General features: G+C 42.8%; 1 long non-coding RNA gene across 1 annotated transcript in view; it reads left to right on the top strand.

The window, feature by feature from the left end:
- Nucleotides 1-25,660, top strand: part of LOC118914588 (uncharacterized) — a 154,547-nt gene that overhangs the window by 30,269 nt on the left and 98,618 nt on the right. Inside the window, exon 2 of the long non-coding RNA XR_005025671.2 lies at nucleotides 1,887-2,056. This is a non-coding gene — a long non-coding RNA (uncharacterized LOC118914588). The remainder of the gene's footprint in view (nucleotides 1-1,886; nucleotides 2,057-25,660) is intronic.

Raw genomic sequence — 25,660 nt, 5'->3', positions numbered from 1 at the left:
CAAACTGAAACACTCCCCCGCATGCACCAACACGCACACACATGTGAAACTTTCCACAGTGATTAAATATTTAAAAGATAAGACTTAGTTCTATCTCCATGCTTTTGAAAAAACATGATGGGATTAATGATTGTGCATTGAGCGTTGAGTCCCCTATACAGAATTTTATTGTATATGAGAGATGCCCTCTCAAAAAAACAAACAAACAAAAAAAAAAACATGATGGTATCTAATTCTTTCAGCACCATAGCCTCTTTTGTAAATATCATCTTCAACATTTTGGTGTATAATTTACATATGACAGAATGTACCTCTTTACGTGTACAGTTTGATGAACTTTGTTAAATATATATACCCCTATATAATAAACTCCGCTCCGATCAACATGTAGAACATTTGTGCCACCACCGGATGTTCTCTCCTGCTTCTTTACATTTTGTCCCACCCTCCTCGCCCCATATAACCACTAGTCAGCTTTAGTTTTGTCTCATTTAGAAATTCATGCAACTGGAATTATGTATCATGTACTCTGTGTCGGTCTTCTTTCACACTGCATAATGTTTTTGAGATCCATCCATACCATATGTTTGTTGTTAGTGGTTAGTTTCATTTTATTGCTGGAAATGGTATCTGCCTTCCTATGGTGAAAAATCCTCTTTTCCTACCTACATTGGTACATTTAACTCATTTGTTGGGAGCACACAAATTATTTCAGAATTATCTTGCAGTTCATTCACGTTGTTTTGATCATATTTCTTCCTATTTTCTAACTGCAGGTAGAAATGTACAGTAAGCTAAGTGTTATAAAGTGGTCTTAAAGAACTAGTGGGCTGCAGAAGTTGGTCAATAGATGGCTTTGGTGGTTTGCTGGGATGTGACCATTCTCGTCTTCCTAAGCTGGGCTCTGAGGTGGTCTTTGTTCGACTCCAGTGTCCTGATAAAATTGCTATCATTCTAATATCTTGGCACTAAGCATGTAAAATGCTATAATAAAAATAGGTTCTATTTATGAATTCCTTGCTCTGTGTGACTAGGCACTCTATACCATATCTCCTTGTAATAGCCCTGCAAATTAAGTCTTATTGAGCACCTAATGTCTGCCAGCACTCATATCATTCACAGTCTGAAGGAGAAAGTAGATTTTAAGGAGGGTATGATACTTGGTATGCTAAAACCGGGAGCTGTGAGAACACATATTGTTACCGTCTGAGATGCTGTTTTTCCCAGGAGCATGTCTCAGAGGTGATGAAGAATCCATCTAACTGACAAGAGTATATAGCAACCAGCAAAGCTCTTTTAAAGAGTGAAAAAAAAAGAAATTCTGCTAATCAAGAGGGGCTCCAAGGGAGTATGCTGTCAGGGCTGTGGTGTCAAGGGTTTGTAGAGCTTCCTGAAAGGAGGAAGTCCCACCCACTCTAATAGATAACTGAACGAATTACATCACAACTCACTCCTGAGTGGCTGAAAGTACAGTGCCTCATTTGCATAGCGCATAACCAATCAGAGCTGAGGTCTAACGAAGTGTACTTTTGAGTGGATCAGTTGGATTAGAGCTTTTCGAAACCTACAAGGGTCTTGAAACTTCTTGAAACTTATAAGGGCCCTGAACCACCTTGAAACTTACAGGGACCCTGAACCTCTATGCAACTGCATCCCACCATCATCTGCCTCAATATTAGGGGGATCTAATCTAATCTTAGGGGCAACTAAGATCTTGCCGAAGAAGTGACCTTTTAGCAGGGACTTGAAGGACAAGTAGAGTTAGCCAAGCCAGAAAAGGGACTCAGGGTGTTCCAACCTGAACAGCATGTATGCAGGGGTGGGGATGAGAAAGGCCCTGACATGTTGGAGGAATTGATGAAAGTTTTTGTGTGTTTGGAATCCAGAATTGCAGGCGGAGGGGGGCCAGCCGAGCCAACTGCACCTGAACTGGGATCAGAACCACCGTGGAGGCCTGCGGTTTAGGACAACAAGAGTGAGTTTTGAATATTGTTCACTCTCGAAGACGGTGATGTGTCACAGCACCCAGGTGTGAAGATCCAGGGAGCAGCAGATGGTAAGGGAATTCAGAAGGGAAAATGTTCAGTGGTTTCTCGGGTTTATCATTGGAATAATGTGATGTCACTTCATTTACAACATTCACTTTATAAATCACTTTAGTGTTGAAATTCTAGTTAATATCTTTCCCTCCTAGGAAAATAATTCTTGGTTTTACAGGTGGTCTTTCCGAGGTAGAGTTCAGGGCATATGTAATGTGAGGGCTGGTTGCTGGTGTCATGCTGTCTTTAGCTAAAGACAGTTTAACTTACAATGTTGTTAGTTTGGTAATTTTCACAGGCAATATTTTATTTTTGAAAGTTAGTGGTTATTACACAGAACACTTGTGTGTGAAAAATCCAAGAAACTGAAGGAAAAAAAGTCAATGATAAATATCTGTGTATTTTAAGGGCAGCATTTACATTGAAAATTGCATTTCTGTTTTGCATTTATAGTAAGTGAATAAATCTAGTTTTGCAAATTCTCAAGGCAATTGTGGGGAGACCAAGACAAATTTGGCCGTGAGTCATATTGTGAAACAAGGCACAGCAGAAAAGAACTGACACCCACTGAACCAAAATAACACATATTGAATATGAAGGTGTGTAGGTTGCCTGGTCTGCTATGAGATTCAAATAATGTTTGTGTTTCTGAATTCTGTCCTAACATAGAATAGAAAGCCATGCTGAAGAAACCATTATACTTTCTTGAAATGAACAGATTAGGGATTAACAGAATATGTATTATATGTTGAAATTACTTTTAGAATTGAGATGAAGTTATTCACACTGGTATTACTATAATATTATGGAAGTTAAAATATAGGTGAAAACTGAGAATTGGGTCATTGACTTGAATCCAACAAAATGTTTACTCAAAGCATATGTGTAATATAAAAATAAAGTGTTGGGTACACATTATTGGAATAATAAAACATAGAGAAATGGATTATTTAAAGATGTTTGTCACCAACAATCTATCAGTTCGATAGAAACGTTTTCTTTAAAGTTTCTTTTTGTCATTAGAAAGGATTTCCAGGTATAAATTTGGGTTGTTAGAAACATCATAAATGTATAAGGGCTCAAAAAAATCAGTGTTATGTTGCCAGGACTACAGTTCTTTTGAAATGCTAGATATTTACAGGCTAAAGGAGTAATCCCAACAGATTTTATTTCCCCCTTGCTTCCATTCTTAATGTTTCATAGGGCTCATGAAACCATCTTTAATCTTTCTCGTTTCCCCTTTCCTTGCAGTGCTTTCCTGGGGCGTGTTTCCCAGGCTCCCCACTACCCCCCCACCCCCACCTTCTGGGCCATGCAGGCCTCATTCTGGTTGCTCTCATCAGCCCCAGCCCGGAAGGCAGCCACAGCACCTTGACCTGTCCTGTCGCCCTTTTCCACGTGCTCTCTATCCACGGGTAAACTTAGCACCCCGGACCGTTTTTATAATGCCCTTTCTGGGTCAGGAATCTACAGAGGCTCGCTTTGTTTTGCAGCATAAGTCTAGACCCTTTGATCAGGTTTCAGGACCCACGCTACCTTCTTTTTTCTTTTCACCAACAATTAGTTCTTCTTATTTTCTGACATGAATGAGCTATACATTTCTTGGAGTCATTCAGCAAATATTTAATGAGGAAAAGGCAACATCAGATTAGTGTTTGGGAAAGATCAGTCTCTGGATGTGCCGAAAGCAGCCGTGGGAGGTCCATCTGGGGCCAGGGGAAGAGCCCCGGTGGGCGATGATGATGGCTTGAGGCAGGGTCTTGACAGTGGAGATGGAGTGAAATAGATGGTTTGCAACTGATTTGGGAGGTGTGTGTCTGCCACACCAGAAACACAACGGCCTCAGTTCTTTTACCTTTAAATTCCACTTGAATGGCCAGTTCTTCTGGCTATGGGACCCATAACTCTTAATGTGTGGTCTGGAAAATTTTGTTTTAAGTTGTTTTTTCTCATTTCTAAAAGGAATATAATCCTGCCCTAAATAATTGTTTTAAGGCTTAAGTGGTTCCACGCTAGTAAAGATTTTAGTTCAATGCCTGGCACATAGTAAGAACTTAAAGTTAGCAATCGCATTGCTACTATGTCTTTCCTGATTAATCTACAGCATTTGGTTTACATATAGAGCAGAACCATGTACTCTTAGAGCCGGAAGACGTCTTAGAAACTGTTGTGTCATGTTCTCTCATTTAAACACTTAGATATTTGTGTAGGCAGGTGGAGAGGGAAGTGATTCTCAGGGGGCTCCAGAAACAGAGCCTGGGGCCCCCGTCTCCAAGGTCAGTGTCTTTGCCTTAGACCACAGACCTTTCCTGCACATCAGTGTGTTTTTTACCTCAAGTAAAATTTAAGCAACTCGAGGGTGAGGCACCCCCTCCAGTGATTGGCCCAGGGCTCAGTTGGAGCTTTCTCTCTGAAATGCCCGCTGTAAGGTAGAAATTAAATCTGGTCCAAGATGTGACAAATTAGGTGAAATGGATTTGAGGGCTAAGCCATTTTCAGTTCCTATTTGCCTCATCATGGGAGAGGTTGAAGCAACCAAAATCGGTAATACTTTATTTAATAGCCATCTTAACAAGCGTGTTTTCTAAATTTATGAGATCTAATACTTGCTAATGATCTAATACTTGAATTGCTCTCTGGAAGAAGTGAAGCAGTTCTGGGTCTGCAGTAATACGGCTGGGTTACGTCTGACTCTACGCAGGTGAGCACCGGCAGATCTGCTCTTCCAGTTCCCTGGGCCCTGAGGGAGAATCCTGTCCGTGTCTTCTCAGGTCCCAGTGAAACCAGCGCCAGCAATTAGAAAACACAGACGCGATTTTCCATTGCCGAAGAAGAGAGACACCAAGCAGTCTCTTGCATAGGATTTAACTGTTGAGGTTTCTTCACTAAGTCGTGCTGTGACTTAGTGTTACTTAATCAACAATGAAAGATTGAGAGAGAGAGAGAGAGTGATTTATTCCTCTGGATTTCTGTATTAAGGAAAAAAACCTGACATAATGTGCTATTTGTTTTTTGTGACCATGTAAACCTGAGCATTCCTTGTAAGTGGCCTAATTGGGATCAGTAGACTGTTTACTCTCCCTCTGGGTAACAAGGACAAATTAAGTTTGCCGGCTCAGCTCCTTAGTAGTCACTGGGTGAGGGTTTTGAGACTTTCCACAGGGAAATAAATTTATTCACAGTTGCCACCTTCAGAAACTTTTCGTCCTCTGCTCATGGTGTCAACAACGTTTTATATTAGCTCTGTCTTCTTTTCTTACTCCCCTGATTTCATATTACCTTTCTCATTCTCAGTGTGTCTATTTTTTTTAATCTTCTCTTATATCACCTCAGTTTTTAACAATAAACTTTGTTGTTAAAACTTTCCAAGTTATCCCCCAAACAATAATAACTATAACAGCAAAAGACTGCCATGTTGTTCTTGTCATACCTAACACTAAGAATACTGATTCTCAAAGAGTGGTAGGCTTTTAGAGCTGGCAGTGATGTTAGAGAGGTTGGCAGCCATTTGGATGTCCTTGTTGTCTGGTGCCTGCTTACGCCCTGTGTGCCCCGAAGGAGGTTGACTTGTGCCCCCCGAAGAGATCCCTGGAACCTGTAAATGTTACCACACTTGGGAAAAGGGGTTTGCAGATGTGACTCAGCTAAGGCTCTTGTGATGGGAGAATAATCCAGGTTATCTGGGTGAGCTCTGCGTGGGCTCACATGTGGTCTTGTAAGAGAGGCAGGAGTTAGGATGGACGGCAGCTCTCACGGCTGCAGTTCTTGACCCTTCTGGAATTAGCGCTCGCTAATAAACGTCTCTGCCCCTCTGTCAGCCATTCCAAATGCTTCTCGCCCCCAGCTCTCACTTCCATGGGCCTTGGTGGTTTACCTGTGTGATGTTGTGATTTGTATAAGAAATAAATATTTGGTCTTCCTCCTAAACGGAGCTACTAAGACCCTGGGAATTTCCTCAGTGATAAGAGGGATAAGCTGAAGGCAGTGTTTTGTTATCCAAAACAAACACCTTTTAACCGTGCCTGTGTTTTATGTTAACCAGCTGGCTTTGCAAAGAACCTAATGGTGGGGGGCTAGTTGTCAGGGAACCAAGCAGGTTCCAGGGAACCGGCCAGCCTTCAGCTCCACCCTCCTGACTTCCAGGGAAGGGAGGCGATTGGAGGCTGAGTCAGTCACCAGTGGCCCGCAGGTTCATCAGTCAAGCCTCTGTAACGAAGCGTTCCTGAAAGACCCTCGTGGAGTTCAGAGGGCGCCCAGGTTGATGAATGGCTGGAGAGAAGCTGGGAGGGTGCTGTGCCCCGAGAGGGCATGGGAGCTCCACACCCCTTCTCTCACAGCTTGTCCTCTGCATCGCTTCCATCCCGCTGTTCCTAAATTGTATCCTTCTGTAACGAACTGGTAATCTAGTAAGTAAACTGTTTTTCTGAGTTCTGTGAGCCATTCTACAAATTATTGAACCTGAAGAGGGTGTTGTGGGAACTTCCCATTTATAGCTGGTATCTCAGAAGCGCAGGCGACAACTGGACTTGTGATGGGCTTCTGAAGCGGGGGCCGCCCTGTGGGGTCTGACACTGTCTCGGGCAGGTAGAGCCAGGATTGAGTTATTTTATAGGGCACCTCGCTGGTGTCAGAGAGGGGCTTTGGGCCGTTGCTGCTTCCCGTCTTTGTTGCCTGAGTCTACGTGTTCTTCCTGTGAGGACAGAGCAGCAGAGAGAGGCATCTGGGGGACAGCACTTCATTGGGAAGGGAACCCCTCTGAGCTGGTGCTCTGCCGCACTCTCAGCAGGATAATAATACTCCGTCAGACTGGCTGCTTCCAGCTGGTGTGGCGTGTGACCCCGTGACCAAGGGCCCACTCCCACTCCTGCCCCGTGAAGGGCTGTGCTGTAGGGAGTCAAGCTTTCTGTAAGCCCCTGGGTAGTGATGCTGTCTGAGGCTCAGGGCTAGCAAGGCAAGCACATGGCTGCAAGTGCTGTCTTTCCTGTGAGAAGAAACCAGCAGCCCTTCTTCCTCAGGAAGGGCCTGGGATAGCAGAGAGGGGTAGTGCCACTGGGCCTTGTGTATCGAGGCGAGTTTGGGTTGCTGTAACAGAATGCCATGGACTGGGTGGCTTGTAAACAACAGAGGTTTATTTTTCACAGCTCTGGGAGGGCTAAGATCAAGGAGTCGTTAGATTCAGTGTCTGGTGAGGATCTGTGTCCTGGTTCCTAGTAAGTGGCCTTCGCACTGTGTCCATGCATAGAAGGAGGGGTAAGGGAGCTCTTGGACCTCTTCTTTAAAGACCCTGATCTCATTCACGAGGGCTCCATCCTCTGACCTAGTCACATCCTAAAGGCTGCACCTCCAGACGCCATCACACTGGGGATTAGGTTTCAACATATAAATTTTAAGGGGACTCACACATTCAGTTTATAACAATATACATAAATCAATTTATTATGAATTTTATTGATATGAAGGATGTATAGCACCCAGTTTACAAGTAAAAAAATAAATAATACTCTTTATTTTAAATTGCAGAGAGCCAAATGATTCTCACAGAATGCTTTTGTTGGTATTTGCCAGATTCTTGCATCTATAGCCAAACTGTGGTTGCAATTGACAATGAATATAGATAGTTCCTACAGGAATGTTGATTGATACTTATATTGACTTTAACAAGTAGGACAGAAGTAACACAGCCAAGATCTATGTTAGAACTTGAATCCTTTGCTGATGACGTGACTGACTTATTGGCTGAATGGGACTGCATTTTCAGTACTGGAATAATATTTCTCAGTTTTTTTATGCTATTCACAATGTAATGGCTATATTTGACCTCCATTAAGATCGTGCTTAGTACATTCTGTGTAAATAATCAATGAAACATAAATCAAGCCCTTGTTTGTAGCACTTTCCAATTTACATGGTGTAAACGCTTCCCAAATGGCTGATTTCAAGCCACCACCATGGTGTCACCAAACATGGAGCTGTGAAAAGATGGGCCGTAGCGCACCGTTAGCACACCAGCCATGCAGACGTACAAGACGTAAGTAATCCTAAGAGCATGTATAGTGTAGTAAAACTATTAGGAAGTGATAAAGTTTGGGTATTTCATGCCTTTGTTTTAAATACAATTTACTTGTGTCCTATTTAATTTAATTTTTAATAATGGCTGTATTGAACAACAGGCTTGCAAAATTCCTAGTGATTTGACAGCTGGCTCTGTGACGTAGCTCTGCTCCTTCCTGCCCTACTTGTACTTGATCCCGGACGTACCACCTCCACCATATGTTGGAATGCTTTCATGTCTGTCCAGCCTTATGACACGGTGGGTCTGGCAGAATCCAGATCCCCATGGCCCACGGTCACCTGGTGCCCCATGGGTTCAGCATTCTCTACCAGAGCCTCGTAGCACACCAGGAAGTGTTTTTGAGTATGAATAACTCACTACCACTGATGGTATGGCCTTGTTCCAGAACTCTGTGGGTTTGCATTGTGATTCTTCTCCCCCAAGGGCTCGCCAACATGTCACACAGTGTCGTTCCCGTACTGGTGTCTCTAACACAGGCCTGTCTGGATGCAGGGCCCAGAGGCTAGGACGGCTTGCCCCACAGCCTGAAGCTGTTGCCCCGTGCTTTCCTGCCGTGGGCCTCTCTCAGCAGGCAGCCTTTTCAGCCCCTGTATCTGGTCTGGATAGGTGTTCCTGGGCGTGGAATATGCCGCCTGCAGAGTGCGTAGAGACCTACAGAGCATTATTGTGCTCTCTTTCTGGGGTGGTCCTGCCTGCTTGATGCCTAAATACTTTAACATGACCGATCTCTAAATTTTGGGGGGATTTTTCTCCCACCCTCAGGAGGGCACGTGTCTTACCGAGGTATTCTATCTTAGCGGCCAGAAGTAAAGAGGGAACAAATCCTGAGGGGCGCACATATTGTCTTGCACAAATTTTCTTGGGCTCGAACCTGGTAAATTCTATCAATTTGCATCACATGCTACACAGAAATCTTTCATGAAGAAACAGTCAGTGTGGCAAGCTTCACTGTTGTCTTATTTTAAGAAATTGCTAGAGCCACCCCAGCCTTCAGCAGCCTTCACCCTGATCAGTCAGCTGCCATCAGCACCGAGGCAAGACCCTCCTCCAGCAAAAAGATGATGACTTGTTGAATGCTCAGGATGGTGAGCATTGTATAGCAAAACAGTATTTTAAAATTAAGGTATACACATTTATTTTTAGACATAATGATATTGTATATTTAATAGACTACAGTATAGTGTAAACATACTTTTATTTGCTCTGGGAAACCCACAAATTCATTTGACTCACTTTATTGAGGTATTCCCTTTATCGCAGTGGTCTGGAACCAACCCCCAGTATCTCTGAGGTCTGCCTGTGAAATAGCAATCTGGCAAGTAAAATGTTTCTCTGAGTTCTGTGACCCATTCTAGCAAATTAACTGAACCCAAGGAAGAAGTTGTGGGAACCTCATATCTACATATATAGCTAGTCGGTCAGAAGTACAAGTTACAACCTGAGCTTTTGACTGGTGTCTGAAACCCAAAGTGGGGGTCTTTGAACCTCCATTCTGTAGAGGGTTGGCCAGAAGCATGCACAGGTAACATGCTGGGCTTGCTACTGGTTTCTGCATGTAGGGGGGTGTCTTACAGGATTGAACCCTTAACCTGTGGAATCTGATGGGGTCTCCTGCTAAAGAGTCTCAGAATTAAGTTGTTGGACATCCTGCTGTGCCTGAGAATTTAGTGGTGTGGGGGGACTCGCCCCCCATTGAAACTAAGTCCAGGATCCAAAAGAATGCCAGGTCCTCTCCTAATAGCACAAGCAATAGTGCTCTCACGTACAAGAATTAACAAACAAAACAAAACAAACCCCTAGGCCAAACACTCAAAATGCCCGCAGCCATCTTACCAAGGGGTACACATTTAATATTTAGTACTTATTTAAAGGAGATTATAATACAGTTATGTTATGTTGACCGTGTATTAATAATAACTGTAATGAAAACTTAATCCAAAATAATTTTTAGCACTTATAAAGCCTTATGGTAAAAGGGAAAGATTTAAATTTATGTGCATCTTTTGGCATAGAGAAATGGGACAATCAAAAGAATTTCAAGCATAAAAATGTTGCAGTAAGATGAAATACTGAGAGGAAAATGGAATGGAAAAATATGCGTTCAAGGGGAAAAAGAAAGATTTAAAATAAACTTGTTTACGTTTGTGTAAATAGAAGACCATGAGCTTCAATCTTTATTGCACTGAGATACCATGGGGTACATATAAAGCAGGGAGATCACTTTTATTCTGTAATGCCAGCACTTATCTAACTGGAAATAGCATTCTTTCAACTAATTGAAATTATCATGAAAAAATTTAGCTATCGATTTAAAAAGGTGAAATTTAATACACAGTTCAAAGAAATTATTTTAGGGAATACATGAAGAAAAAAGGGCAAAGAGTGCTATTCTAAGTTCCGTATAATGTCCCGTGACATTCTGTGTAGACAGTATCTTCCTCTTTTAAAAATGTAGCCTGTAGACAGTATTATACCTCCCGGAGGCAGTTTGTCTTTTGTCCAGTTAACAGTCTGTGCTAATAGTATTGTGGGGACAAATAGTGGAAGAAAGAACAGATGACAGGGGCTGGCAGCTCTCTTGGTTCAAAGTCTGCAGAAAGGGAGTACATGAAACTGTAGGGAAGCTTGGTGTATGTGATCACAGCAGATAGCATTTAGATCGGGGACTAGAGAAGAATTCCCCATTAGTAAAGTGACCTTTTAGAAAGGTTTCAACACACTTTGGAACTAATTGAAAGGAATCCATGGCAACAAGACAGGAGAGCAAAAGTAGTGGCGAGCTGAGCATTTATTTAGGGGATGTTAGAGGCCCATTTGCATTCACAGGAAGATGGGCGTAGGAAGGAGGTGAGAAAATTTGAGGAATCAAGTTAGAGTAGGAAAGGGAAAGAGAGGACTCATTTAAGTAGAGCCCAGTTCAGGTTTCTAAGGAGGAGCACACAAAATGGGGAAAAAACATGGATTTGATGGATGACAAAGGGATGGACATCCACCTGTCCCCGCCCTAGACATCCTTGTCCCTGATTTTCCAGTGATTCTCCTTCCAGTCTCCTGACCCACCCAAGCCATTTTCCACTATCTGTAATACTATATATGTTCTAATCTTGGTCCACTTATTAGCACAAAGTGGGAAACCAGGTGTACTACTGAAAGTTCTACCCATCGGGAGGATTCTCTCCTGCCACTCCTTTTAAAGTGTATTCCTGAGTGAGGCTGAAGCAAAGCTTCTGTCTGCAGGGCGAGAGGCAGTTTCAGAAGCTTTTCCTGTGCTTCCTGGAGCCTTCCTAGTAGCAAGTCTACACCATCTCCTGGGGTCTTTACCAAGGGATCAGATGTTTCCCAGAAGATTGTGCCCAGGAGGATAATCTCTCTCCAGTCTAACCCTGTGTCCTGGCCCTGTTGACAGGCACCCTCAGGATACAACCCCCTGTGTGTTGCTGCTCTGAGCTGGCTCTGTCTTGCAGCAGCTTTGGGGTTACGTGTTACCTTCTGGAGGGAAGAGGCCTCTGCAACATCTTCAGGCCAGACTGGGAGGAGCGTTAGTTCCTGCTGGGGGGAAAAAGGCTACTTCTGTTGTCTGCAGAGGGTTTTGGGGACTCTGATCTGGGGATTCAGGGTTTTCCAGGGGCATCAACGCAGATATTTCATCCATTCAGAATCCCATTATTTCCCAATCAGAGACCTCACGTTGGCATAGCAGGCGGGGCTCAGGTGGGGGTTTACCTTTCTTTGGAGCTCAGCTACATTGGCAATGAAGCCCTGGGTCTGACCTTCAGCTTTCTCTGCCCTCTCTTGAGGGAGAAAGGCTCTCTGAGGGCTGCCAGCAAGGCCCTCACCCACAGCTGTTAACTGGCAAATCATCTCTCAGCTACTCGTTATCTACCTGCTGGCCCTGCCACCTCTCTGTAATATCTAGCATGGCAATAACCAGCTCATTTCATTACCCTGTAGCTGTTCCTTCCCCGTGTATCTCAGATACCGGCTAATGCATTCCCTGCTGCTAGTATGCCGTCCCAACTAACCATCGCCAAAAGTCTAAAAACTGGCACTGCTCCCGCGTGCCAGGGGCTACCTGTGCTTCATCTACCACGGGGGAGGGTCCTTGTCGCTACCTGGGCAGGCAGGGAGTGACCCTGAGACACCTGTCCCAGAACCACCCAGCCCGGCTGGGGCTGGCTCCCAGTAAGGAGGGGCTGCCCCGAGATTGTTTCTCTAATATTGGCTTGAAGGTTAGGTGTAATCAAGACTCACAAAGATCCATCTTGTAGCCTGCAAGATTTGCTTCACTGCAAATTGCTTTTAGGCAAATGGTCACACAGGGAAAGCTACTGTGTTCGTTACAGGTCATAACCATATTGACGTAACTTGGAGATGAAGATCACCATGAGGAGTTGTGACACAAATCCTTTACTTCTTGCTGTTTATGCCTGGGCCCCCTATCCCTGCCCTTCTCCTATGTCCAGAATCTGACATATGTTGGCTTGAGGGCTTTCTGTGGAGCCCCTGGGCAGGTACTGCAAATGTGAGTGTGCATACGGATGGGGAGGCCCAGCGCCAAGGGCCGCTGACCTTGGTACTGCTGACTTCCTGCGGTGAGGCTGCTGGGAACCTGCCCCAACAGCTGTGGGACTTGCCTAGTGCATTTCTGCAGAGGGTCAATTTGAACCACATAAGTACTTTGTCAACTTTATTATCAAACATCATATTCACGCTAAATCATAACTTTACTTAGTAGTCCATGTAACTGAAGGAGGAAAGCACAGAAGAGTAGGTATTTTAATGTGTGGGGTATTGATAAGACTGTCTTGCCTAAACATATCAGAAGTTGCACTACATACTGAGAATTTCTTTCCCTGTTAAATCCATAAGTAGCAGCCCTTTGACATGCAGCCTCCAGACAGTAATTATGAGGCAAAATCACTTTTGATCTTTTTCTTTACATGGCTGATTTATTCTCCTACCTTGCCAGATGAAGACCTTTACCTTAAAAATATTTCTCTTTTTTCCCCCTTTTCAACGTTTCCCACTTCTTTATTCTCCTTGACAGAAGGATGACAGCAGCTCTCCTGGATGACAACAAGCTGGGATATGTCATTAAATTTTAATCACCTTCCTGCCTGTGAAGCTGATAATTGGAGATCATTTAATAGCGTGGCCGCTCTGCCGGCTCCTGTAAATCCCAGTCCTTTGTAAAAGGCAAGGGTGCAGCTGCCACTACAACCCGAGCTCACGCTGGGCATGGATTTTAGGCCGAGCACCCCGTTATCCAGACACCGTGAGCGGGAGGACCTCCCTTGGGCTCATGTATTTTCTTTATTTTCTTTCCCCCTAACCAACGGAACGGTTGCAATGTATTGTCATGTAGAAACTGACAGGCCTTACTTACTTACTTACTTGGAGGCTGAACCCCCTTGCTCCCCTCTTTCTCCTCAGATGCCCTCAAAAGCTGCCTTCCACCTTCCTTTCTGCTCTGCTTTTCAGGCAGCAGGTGGATATGCCCACTGACTGCCAGCACTCTCGTCTGCTGCAGTCCAGAGCTGTTTTAGTTTTACTGTGAATGAGTGTCTCCTGTGGCCCTGACTCTCCAGCCAGCTGTCACCCCCACTTCCTCCTCTTTTTCATCCCTTATCTCTAGAGCCGGGCTTCTTTTTTCAAAGAGGATAATTCTTACCTCTGATAGTTCATCCTTGACCTTCGTCGTAACAAACTTCCAAGTCTCTGGAAGGAACTGCACTGCTGAAGTGTGGCCCAGAAGCCTCAAAGCTCGGGGTTTCCCACTCTATACTTTAAAAGAAACTTGTGGCCTTCACACACAGCATGTCCGCATTGTAGGGGGCACTCGCTCGGCCATTCTTCCTGCGTCCATCCCTCCAACATGTATTTATTTTGTTCTTGGCACTCTGCTAGCAGTAAGGGTAATAGCTGAGAACAAAACAAGTATGGTTCTTGGCCTTGAAGAGTCTTTAATTTGGTGGGGAGATAAACATCACACCGGTAAGTACACAAACACTTGATGACGATTGTGATAATTTCTGTAAAGGAAGTGTGCAGGAGAGCGGGTAGCAGGGAGACCTGGCCGTGTACTGGGCACCGTGCCGTGCTATTCCAGGGGTGAAGTCATTTAAGGCTCACAATCAGCCTGTTACCCTCATTTTATAGAGATGGGGGCAGAGGCACAGAAGGTAGCATCCCCTCCCCAAGGCGCACAGTCTAAACGTAACCTTTCCTACCAGGCTGCCTGGGCCCCATCACCTAGGGCAGCATGTGGTGGCTGCAGAATAAAGGGCTGCGTCGGTTCTCTGTGCCCCCCTCTTCTCCTTCCCTCCCCTCCATCCTTTCTCCCTCACCTCCTCCCTTCCCTCCTTCTTTTCCTGTATTTTATTAAAGAAAGGAGTACTGAAAGGGAGGAGAGAGAAGCATCAGAAGTCCAGCTGTCTGCCGTCATTTGGAGGCAGGGGGTGGTGAGCTGTGGGTCTGTGAAACCTCAATTCTCAATTAAGAAGAGCAAACATTTTGCTGCTTCCCTAGCGGAGGAGCCCTGCATGTCTGAGAACAGGCACCCTCAGTTCTCTGGGGGAGGAGAGCGCTCTGCCTTCCCCCCCTGTCTCTCTCTGCCCTGTGTGTGGTAGGAATTTATTACGGCACAAGGACTGGAGGAAGCCAGAGGGATCTTGGAAGCCCGAGGGATATGCTTTTGAAGAGGCAGGAAAATTCTTTTAAGAGTATGGGATTTTCCAAACCCTTTATAGTTTTATTGTTGTCTTCTTTGATCCAACTGTGAAGATTGATATAGATGTACCAGTACAGGTGCTCACAGAGCTAGCCTGCTTCTCATGGACAAGTAAGGCTTTTACTAAATACAAATGTTCTATTTACAGCATCAGTACTTTACCATTTCAAATCATACCTGCAGCACAGTCCCAGAAAACCCCCTCTGTTCAGGGGCTCTGTTTCTAGTTATTCATCTTGCCTGTGTCTCTCCTTCCTTTCTTTCATCCAATATCTAATGAGCATCTACTGTGTGCCTGATGTACTCCAAGCACTGGGGATGTCCTGGGGAAGAAGGAAGATGAGGTCTTCGTCCCTGTGTAGTTTCCCTTCCAGTAGAGGAAGACAGACACCAAATCATCAACAATGAGCAAACACTGGTGAACACCAGGGGGGTAGGGACCAGATCAGTTTTTGCTCACAGTTTTCCTGGCACAGGGCTTGGTGAATAGTAGGTGCTCAAATATTTGTGGACAAATGAAAGAGCAGGTGGTTAAGGCTATAGTGGAATTGAGTGTAGAACGTTTCAGTACATTTGACAATGAAGACATAGGAGAAAGGTGTTAGCTGGAGCAACGGCAGGCTTTGCACTTAGGAAACTCATGGAAAGAGGTCCTGGAGGAGGGGGTGGGGAGGAAGAGCAGGGTGCTGGGCAAGAGGAGGAGGAAGAAGGTGGGGAGAACCAGCATGCGGTGCGGTCTTCTACGTACCAGGGCTGTGCTAGGTGTTTAGGTATATTTTTTCATGTAGCCGCCACAACAGCCACGAGGCTAAATATAATTCTCAATTTACGTGTGAGGTGACAGGGGGCCTGAGTGGTGAAGTCACCGCCTGAGGTTCCAGCGTGAGTAAGTGGCGCACAGAGGGGTTTGTGTCCAGAGTCCCACCTTGACCGTCGGGCGGTGCTGTGGGCAGGGTGCAGTTCAGTCCCGGCAAAGAGTTCGTGTAGCCGAGGAGTCAGGTGGGGGGTTCTGAGGTTGTTCTCATGTTTAACCCCAAACACCAGCAACTGGAGAGAGTGAGATGCCTGGTCTGCAGAACACAACGCTGGTGAAACTGGGCACCATGTGAGCAAGGCAGGCAACTTCCTTCGCTTGAAAAGAAACCTGCCGCAGTTCTGTGTCTATTGTCCAAGTAGTAGAGTGATTTTTGGAGTCTGAAGAGGTGCTGGGTCTTGGACCTGAGAGCTGGCCCTGCAGGCAGAGGGTCCTGGTTTAGTCATGCTTCTGGGGCTGCCTGGGCAATGTGTTTAATCTCTTGGAGTCTCCGTTTCTTCACATGTGGAATGATAATGGCAATGAAGCCTTGCTAAGGAGAGGTGGTGAGGCTACACATGACAGTGTCCATCTAACCGCCCAATACAGGGATGACTGACAGCGGCCGAGGGCATTATCTCTGTCTTACTGTAATTCCTCACATCTTCCTGTAGGCATGTCTCCGTTACCTCGGGGTGCTGTAACAGAATGCTATGGACTGGGGGGCTTATAAGCAACAGACGTTAACTTCTCCCAGGCTGGGAAGTCCACGACCAAGTGATTCAGCTGGGGGTGGGAGCTCTGTTCCTGTCTAGCCACCTTCTGACTGCGTCCTCACCTGTGGGAGGGAGAAGGGGGGAGAAGAGGGAGAGAGAGAGACAGAGGCGCAGAAAGGAAGCAGGCTTTCTGGTGTTTCTTTTTATAAGGACACTAATCCCATCGTGGGGGCCCCTTGCTCAGGATCTTGTCTAAATCTGATTACCACAAAATACCATCACATAGGGGTCAGGGCTTCAACATATGAACTCTTTTTGGAGGGGGTGGGGACACAATTTAGTCTGTAGCAAAGCATGAACAACACGTGAACAATGGTGGATCTGAGATTCTGAGATACACTGTCCGGGAATGAAGTAATTCAGTTGTGTGAGTTTTTTTTGTTGCTGTTGTTGAGTTTATTTGTGAGAGCTTTTTCTGAGCAAAAGCCTAGGGTGAAATTATATTGAACTCATTACTCTGAGGCTGACACAAATCTGGCTAAGTACTTTATCTGGTACATAAAATAATGGGTTACAGATGTCACCAAGCATAGGCAAAATCCTTTCCTTCTCATTTCATGAATTTAGTTGCTTAATTTTATTTTCTTTGTAGTGATTGGCTTAAAAGTAGAATTTATTGTATTGGAACTCCTGGACTATGAATATATACAGGGCTCTGGATCAGACATTTACTATGATCTTTTCCCTGAATTGCTGCTTGTGAAGTGAGAAATGCTTTGTATTTAAATGCTCTTTCCCCGCCCTACTAATATGTCAAATTAATGCATACAACTTCTCCCTTTAACATTAGAAAGCTCAGGGATGGTATATACAGTCTTGTCTTTATTTCCATTATTTCTGATTTCTGTGAGTTTGTGTTCCATATTTTGGTGGCAGTCACTATAATATGCAGTGAGACAGTTCTTAGCTCAGTGAATTAATGGATATTTATTTTCTTCTCTGCAGTAGCCTGTGCAGAGGGTCTCTCCTATTCCCTTATTACTTTAACAATATTTATTGAGTGTCTGTTACATGTCAGGCATTATTCCAGGTGTTGGGGGGATATGATAATTAATGAAACAAAATTCCACTCTCGTGGAACTTAGCTGGATGATGACCATGATATTTTGCTTAAAACGGGATCATTTTTTAGCGTTTGGAGGTGAAACTGGTTACATTTCCACACAGTGAGCTTAAACTCTACTTTAAATGCCTTACACAAAAGCATGTAAATCAAGTTACTGAGACAGGATTGGATTTAGAGAACAGTTTCACATTTGGCATGAAAATGAAATTGTAAGGTATGTCAAATCAGGAGACATAAGAAAGTGTATAAATATTTTGACTGGCACTCTTGGCAAGGTAACTGTCCCCGTCTGTCCATTCAGGCTGCTCTGACACAATACCGTAAAATGGGTGGCTTGTAAGCAATAGAAATTTATTTCTCACAGTTGTGGAGTCTGTAAGTCCAAGATCAAGGTGCTGGCAGTTTTGATGTCTTGCTGATAGAGAGATGGTGTCTTTTTGCCAGTCGGTGCTCACGTGGTGGAAGGGGGTAGCTTGTCCCCTCGGCCCCTTGTAAAGGCATTAATCCCATTCATGAGGGACCCACATTCATGACCTAATTGCTTCCCAAACTCCTCACCTCCAAATACCCTCACGTTGGAAACTTAGGCTTCAACACACGAATTTGGGGGCTGGAAGGATACATTCAGTCCATTGCAGTAATGAAACTCTTAAGTGTCATTTAAATATTTTATTTTCATAGGCCTTGTGTTTTGTTATTTTTCCCCAAAGTAGAAAACTCTGTATAAATTATTCTTATATTATTTAATCTCCTTAGGTGGAATGTTAAGGTTTTATCCCATACATATGATGCTATGAGAGGCTAGATGCACTTCAGTGTTACAGCGGTTTGAGAGACACTTGGTGAGCTGGGCACTGAGATTTCTAAGTAATAATAAGAAAAAAACTGTGGCTAAATAAGTACTATTTACTTCTGAATGAAATTGTTCATCCCTTATTCCTCCTTTTTAAATACCTTTCCTTACTGACTGAATTCAGATGAGCAGTTCTTGACTTTATTCAATGTCAATCTGTTGAAAATGGAATAATTGAATGAAGGTGTGAAGTTAAATAATGAGTCTGCATGGAAACATACAGCTGCTAGTTAATGTTTGTGAAATCATGTTTGCTTGATAGATTAATCTCTTCACTTTAAAGTGTCTTGATAAAAGTTTAATCTTAGTTTAATTCAGAGCCCAAGCAATGCCATGAAGGGATTCTTTCCATTCATTTTAATATTGAATTTATTTGTTTAAAGATATCTTGGACATATGTTGCTATGAAAGTTTTGTTTTTTGGGGAAATAGAAATAACTCAGTTTACCTCCAAGGGAAGGGTGTTCCTGGCCCAGGAAAAGTCCCCCAATGAAACTGGGGAAACTGCAATAAGTCAAGGGAAAGGGTAAGTCGGGAGAAAGGCTTTTATTCCTTACAGTCTCTAGCCAGGCTGGGCCCCATCCAGTCCCCTCCTGCCACGCTCACGCTCTGATTCCCTGCCCGCCCCTTCCATGGGCGGGTCCTTAGTGACTGGCAGACTCCAGACCAATTAGGTACCAGGAATGGAGGGGAGGAGAGAATGGCCATTTCCTCTCCACCCCTCGTGCCAGATTGCCTGGAGGGTCTACAGCAGTAAACACTTACTGATATATTGATATATAAATGCACTAAGGCTAGGTGGGAGATCATGGATATTCTGCCATTTACGCCACACCCAGCCTTCAGTTGTAGACCTTATGATGGCTACATCAAGTCCACTGTCAGTTAACTTGGTGAGGCAGGAAGGCGGTGGTGGTGGTGGGCACTGAAGCAGCTGAAACTTCCCTGCAACATTTGTTACTGGGAAAAACCAAATGAACCAACCATTGTACCATCATTTATTATTTGTATATTTGACCTCTGTAATTAAGTGCATATACATTTAGGATTGTTACGTCTTCTTAATGAATTAACCTCTTTATCATTGTGACATGCCCTGCTTTATCAATAATAATAATAATCCTTGTTAAGAAGTCCAATTAGTCTGATGTTAATACAGCCTTACCTGCTTTCTTTTGATTAGTATTTGCATGGCATATTTTCCCTATCTTTTTGATCTATGTCCTTATTTTTTAAAGTAAGCTTCTTTAAAAACGTATAGAATTGGCTCTTGCTTTTGTTCCTCCAATTGCACAATCTTTGCCTTTAGTTAAAGTGTTTATACCATTAATGGAATTAGTGATTGTTTTCTTGGTTCCTTCATATTTCTTGTATCATACTCTTCTTATTTCTTTATATTCTATTTTCTCTCTCCTATTAGCTTATTAATTATATGTCTTTTTAATTATTTTGGTCATTCTATGGTTTTCAGAATATATCTTTAGCTATGACAGTTCACTTTCAAATGATATAGTACTTCCTGTATTGTGCAGGAAGCCCACTGTCATATTCTTCCATTTCCTTCCTCTTGTCCTTCATGCTGCTGTTCTTGTTCATTTTACTTCAACATATTTTATAAGACATACAATGTATTTTGAGTATTTTTACTTCAGATGATTGTCTTCTAAAGAGATTAAAATTAATAAAAATGCCTGTCATATTTATCCACATTTTCCCCTTTTTCCATGTTTTCATTTCTATGTTGCATCAGATTCCTTCTGCCTGGAGAATTTACTGTAACTTTTCTTTTTGTGCATGTCTGCTGGTGACTAATTCACTCAGATTTTGTTTGTCTGGAAAAAAACATCTTCATTTCACTGTTCTTTTTAAAAGCTATTTTCACTGGACACAGAATTCTGACTTGACAGATTTTTTTTCTTTTAGTCCTTCAATGATAGCACTCCGTTGTTTTCTGCTTATCTAATCTCTGACAAGAAATCTGATCCACTTTCTGTGTTTGTGCTTCTCTAGGAAGTGTTTCTTTGTCTCTTCTTCTACATTCAAGATTTTTGGGTTTATCTTTTATTTTTTGGTTTCAGCCGTTTGCCTGTGATGTGCCCAGAGGGTTTTTCTTGGTATTTATACTGGTTGGGCTCTCTGAGTTTCTTAGATGTGTGGTTTGTTGTCCTTTGCTAATTTATTTCTTCACATCTCTTTTGGTTCTGTTCTCTAGCTACTCCAAGTGCATGCATATTAGACTATGTGATATTGTCCCACATCTCTTGAATGATCTGTTTTTCTTTCTTTTAGACTGAGTTTGAATGATTTATATTGGCCTATTGTCAAATTCACTGATTCTTTGCTCTACTATGTTCAGTCTGTTGATAAGCCTATGCTATATTCTAGAATCTGTACTTGTTTCTTTTTATGGTTTTACCCCTCTGCTGAAATTTCCCATTTGTGAATGCATGTTTTCCACCTTTTTCACTAAACCCTTTAACACATTAATCATACTTATTTTAAAGTCTGGGAGTTCTACTATCTGAGTCATTTCTGGGTCTGGTTCTGTTGACTGCTTTTTTACCAGGTCATGTATGTCTTTGGCTTTTTCTTTTTTGTGTGCGTCATAATTTTTCACTGAATATTGGACTGTGTTTAACGAGCACAGAAGATGAGGATAAATACGACTCACACCTGAGATTGGCACACTTCCTCTTCTGTCCGGCCCTGAGTGGTCTGCGTGCCTGAAGTGGGTCAGTAGCTGTGGGTGTCTTGTCTTCAGGTTCCTCCCGTGGTGGGCGGGCCTCCCCACTTTGTGCTTAGCATGAGGACTACATTACCGTAGGGCTTTTCTCAGAGTTCTTACACATGATGGTTTCCTGTGGTCTTGCTCCTCCCAAGCAGTAGATTGCTATTGCTTGTGATTTGGTGCAAGCTTATGGTGTGGGGGGCAGGGTTTCTTCATTCTACTGATCTAGCCTCAGTCTTAGGAACTTAGGAAGCCCTTGTTTACCTACATTTTAGGGGTGGAGCTTCCTTATGTTTCAGACCTCTGTCCCCGCTACAGTCCTCAGAACCATCATCTGCCCTGTATCTGTGAGGGGTCTGGAAGGGAGCTCTTCAGTGGGGACGTCCATCCTGCCCTTCCCCTGTGAGTAGACCTCTGCTTCGTGTCAGTTCAGGGGCCTGGGTTCAAGCAGCTGTCCCCCTTGCCCCCCACCTCAGCTGAGATTGCTGTGGCTGTTGGTCCACTTTCCCCTGCAGCGTATCTTTCCCCGAGCAGGGGCAGAGGCTTTCCTACCCGACTCCAGGGTCTTCCAGATTTTGCTTCCTGAGATGGGGTTTAGTGCTTGTGGTCCACAGAGGGGCCCTATGCCGGGTACCGTCTCCGTCTCACCTGGTGGGCACCCAATAGCAGCCCCTGGATAAAAGCTGGCGAATGAGTGCAGACCTCCTCAAGTCGGGGGCTCCCAGAGATTTAAACTGACAAGCTAGTCCCTAAGAATTCGTTATGAATTCCCCAGTTCTTTTCTTACTGACCTTTGTGGTGGTGATCTCTTTCTCCTCCGCTGTACCAAAGGCAGAACAGTTTGTGTCCCATTTCTTCTCAGAGGATCTTGTCATCCACTGGATTGTGCTATAACCTGGTCACTTTTAAATTATTTATTATTAAAAAACCCTTCATAATGGTTGCCATTATTTTAATCTATTAATTCAGATACCTCTGTGACCTTTTCCAATCTTTATTCAGTTGCATAAACATGATTTTATATTGCTTACAAAATATTTTTTAAATATAATGAACTGTCCATAGGTTTTGGCCACCCCTGTACCTGAGTACAGGTACTTGGCTGCCATAAAGTGTGGACACCGTCAGTACATGGTAAGGCACTGGAGAGATCCTTGGGTGATACTGAAGTAGCGAAGGAAATATTTAACTAGGAACCTGCCCAGATAACCTCATTTCATCTTAGGAGAAGCAGAAATGGATGGGAGCCACTGGGAAGCTTATAAAAGAAACTGGATTAGACTAGTATTGCTAGTTTTCTAAATTATTAGCCACTTTGGGGATTGTCGTCAGGGAAGAGGGTTTTGTTCGAAAGGGTCCTGCCTCTCTCGTTCTTGGGTTGGTTGATTTACTCAACCTGGACTCTCACATTCCTTCATAGTGAAATGCACAGAATGCATTATATATATATATTGTTATTCCTTCTGATTTGAGTCCCAGAATATGTAGTAAAGCAAGAATTACATCGGTGTGTTTGTTCATTTGAAAACTTATTGGAAACTATGGTGGTACTTGAACTGAACTCAACAATAAAATGCCTCTTGGCTTCATTCAGAAATGAGCACTAAAAGCTTCTTCCAAATAAATCACTTGCTAAGAAGGGCACATTGCTTTAATTTATGGGTAGCATCTAGTAAGGGTTCTAGTTTTTGCAGTCCTTTGTTCATTTTACTTAATGTTAATCGAGTACTGGTGCCTTTGATCGTGCATGTGAATTTCAGCCAAAGGAAGATAGATTCTTTCCTTTCTCAGTTGTAACTAATCAAATTTAGGTGTCTTCTTTCTAATAAGCCCAGGGTCATATATTGAATGAGATACCATCAAAATGTAGGCCTTTCTGGTTGACAGGCAATTCAGTTACTATCAGACAGCTTCTTTCAGAGTATCTCAAGCCCCCCCACCCGTGTTTCCATCATTCACCATATCCCGCTGTCTCCCTTTCTTTAAGAGCTGTGATTTCAAGATCACCGAATATCCCATTCTTTTGTAAAACACAAATTAGCATTTCTCTCTCTTCCTTTCCCTGCTTGCTTTCATTTTTCCTTCTTCCTTTTGACTTAGCCTGCCAAAAGATGGTGATTATTATAAGAGCAGGCTCAGTTTATTTTTATATTGTAAAAATTCAGCAGATATGATTATAGTTCTTTCGAGACCAGGTAGCAAATCCTTATGATTCTAAACTACTTGGTAAGAACTCTCTTTTTTCCCTTCTGAAAACCATATGTGACATGTTTTGAACACTGAGTTTTATAGAATGCTTCTGACAGAATGCCAGAAATGCATACTGAAAGCTTAAAAAATATATGAAGAGTTTAGAGGGCTATTTTTTTCCGACCAAAAAAAAGGGGCTGTACATATAAAAATAACTTAAATATAAAAATGATTTGACCATCTAGTAACAAGCATCCTGATTCATGATCATGACTATCAGCCCAGTAGATTATAGTGATTACCAGAGTTAGCAATTGACTGTGTGCTTCCTAAAGGGCAACAGCTATGCTAATTGTTTTACATGTATTTTTAAATTTTACTATTACAAATGCATGTGAAGTATGCAGGATACAGAGTAGTTAGGAGTGTGGACTCACACCAGGGTGCCTGGGTTCCTGTTCTGCTCCACTATTTGTCAGGAATGTGATCTTGGGCAAATTTCTTAAACTCCATGCTTTAGGTGTATACACTGGCAAAGACACTAGTATCTACCCTGGGTTGCTGAGGAATGAATGAGATAATACATGAAAAGGCTTAAAACAATCTGATACACAGAGGTAGCAAATAAATGGTAGTGCTAGGATTCCTCCATGTTTATTTCATGCCAAATCAATGTTGAAGAAGTACTGTTGAGACCCATGTGCTTTCTACAGTATTCTCTCATTCTCTGTTGGCTTCATTGGGAAAAATGGGACAGTCTTGTTTTGGCATATTTATGTTATTTGCTCTCTTTTTGTAATCTTATAATGTTTGAAAGGGAACAAAAGCCCAATATAAAGAAATAGAAAATAAAGAGTATTCTGGGATAATGTTATAAAATTCACCACTGTTTACAGTGCTCATAGAATGCCTGGGTTAGCACTCATTCCAACCGAAGGGTGTATTTATCTAAGTGACGAATGCCATCCTTATTCTAAATTGTTTGAAAAGAACTGCTTGAGTTTATTTTCTGTTTTTCTGTGACTAACAATTAGTCAAAAAAAAATACCTTTTTGGCACTTTTTACAGTCTCTGCTCAATAAAGCAGCATTAGTTAAATAAGAAAATCATTTGGTTAAAGTGTGAGAAATAAATGGAGACATTGGTTACCAATTTTAGATAAACTTTATTATCATATAAGAAGCTATGCTTTTGTCTGTAGGCTTTACAAATATTAATACTGTTCACAGTATGCAAATCATGGTCATCCTTTTTTATATATAAACGAGAGAATGCATATTGACTTTGAAATTATTCTAAGTAGCAGCTTCCAGAAGAGACTGACGTTAAAGATTTGTCCTTAAAGATTTAACTTCCGAAAGTATTGGTGAGGTATTTGAGGAGAACATAAATCTGGACTTCTAGGGGATGGAGGCAGCTAATTTATCATAATTTGAAAAGGAAATAAAACAGACTCAAGTAATGGAGAGGTGGGTGAGGGAAAGGATAATGCTTGTGTTGAAGGTAAGGGCTGGCACCCCTCTGCACCTAGTAAATAGCCAATGCAGTTTCAGTTATTGATTGACAGTGCTTCATGTAACTGATAGTTAAGTCTTTATCATAGATTTTTCTTTTATACTTTGCATTTAGCTTTAGGTTATTTTTATTTGTGACTGTGAAAAGAATTATGATATACACTTTAAATATGAACATGTGTTATTGGTTAAAATGGTTGCTTACTTAATTTGATAACTGTAATTTTGATTTTTATGCAAAGAACATGAGAGATTGTCTTTTATATTTCAAGTGATTCTTTATGAAATCACCAAGTTTACATCTGAGATTGTGAGTCCCTTTAGACCTTCTTTAATACCTTTTTTTAGGTGTTTTCATGGTTGAAGTAATGTTGTAAATGTAACTGTAACCTAATGTTGACTGTGTGTGTGTGTGTTCCCCCCCATATATATAACAATAACAATATTACACACAGCAGTAATAGTATAACTCCATTTGGGTCCTCAGACCTAATTCCAATGTGTGTAAATGTGTGGGAGGGGGTCTTCCCACACATAACACCAAGCAATTTTCGAATACCACCAGGGTGTTGGAGAACTCCACTCAATTCTGATGCTATGTGCAGGGAGAAGGCACCAGATTCCCCAGGTTAAGGGCTCTGTCCTACAAGACTGCCCTCCAGCCCCCAATCCAGATGCTGGTCACAAGGCCCAGGCAGTTACCTGTGCATCTGAACTACTTGCTACAGATTGGAGGTTCCCACAGCTTTCCTCTTGGGTTTGATTGATTTGCTAGAATGGCTCACAGAACTCAGGAAAACACTTTATGTTTGCCAATTTAGTAAAGGATACAAAGTAACAGCTAGATGAAGACAGACAGGGGGCAAGGTCCCAAATAGAGGAGCCCCTATCCTCATGG

Source organism: Manis pentadactyla, chromosome 14 (assembly GCF_030020395.1).
Source record: "Manis pentadactyla isolate mManPen7 chromosome 14, mManPen7.hap1, whole genome shotgun sequence".
In the NCBI taxonomy this organism is placed as follows: Eukaryota; Metazoa; Chordata; class Mammalia; order Pholidota; family Manidae; genus Manis; species Manis pentadactyla.
This window is presented reverse-complemented; position numbering and strand designations above follow the sequence as displayed.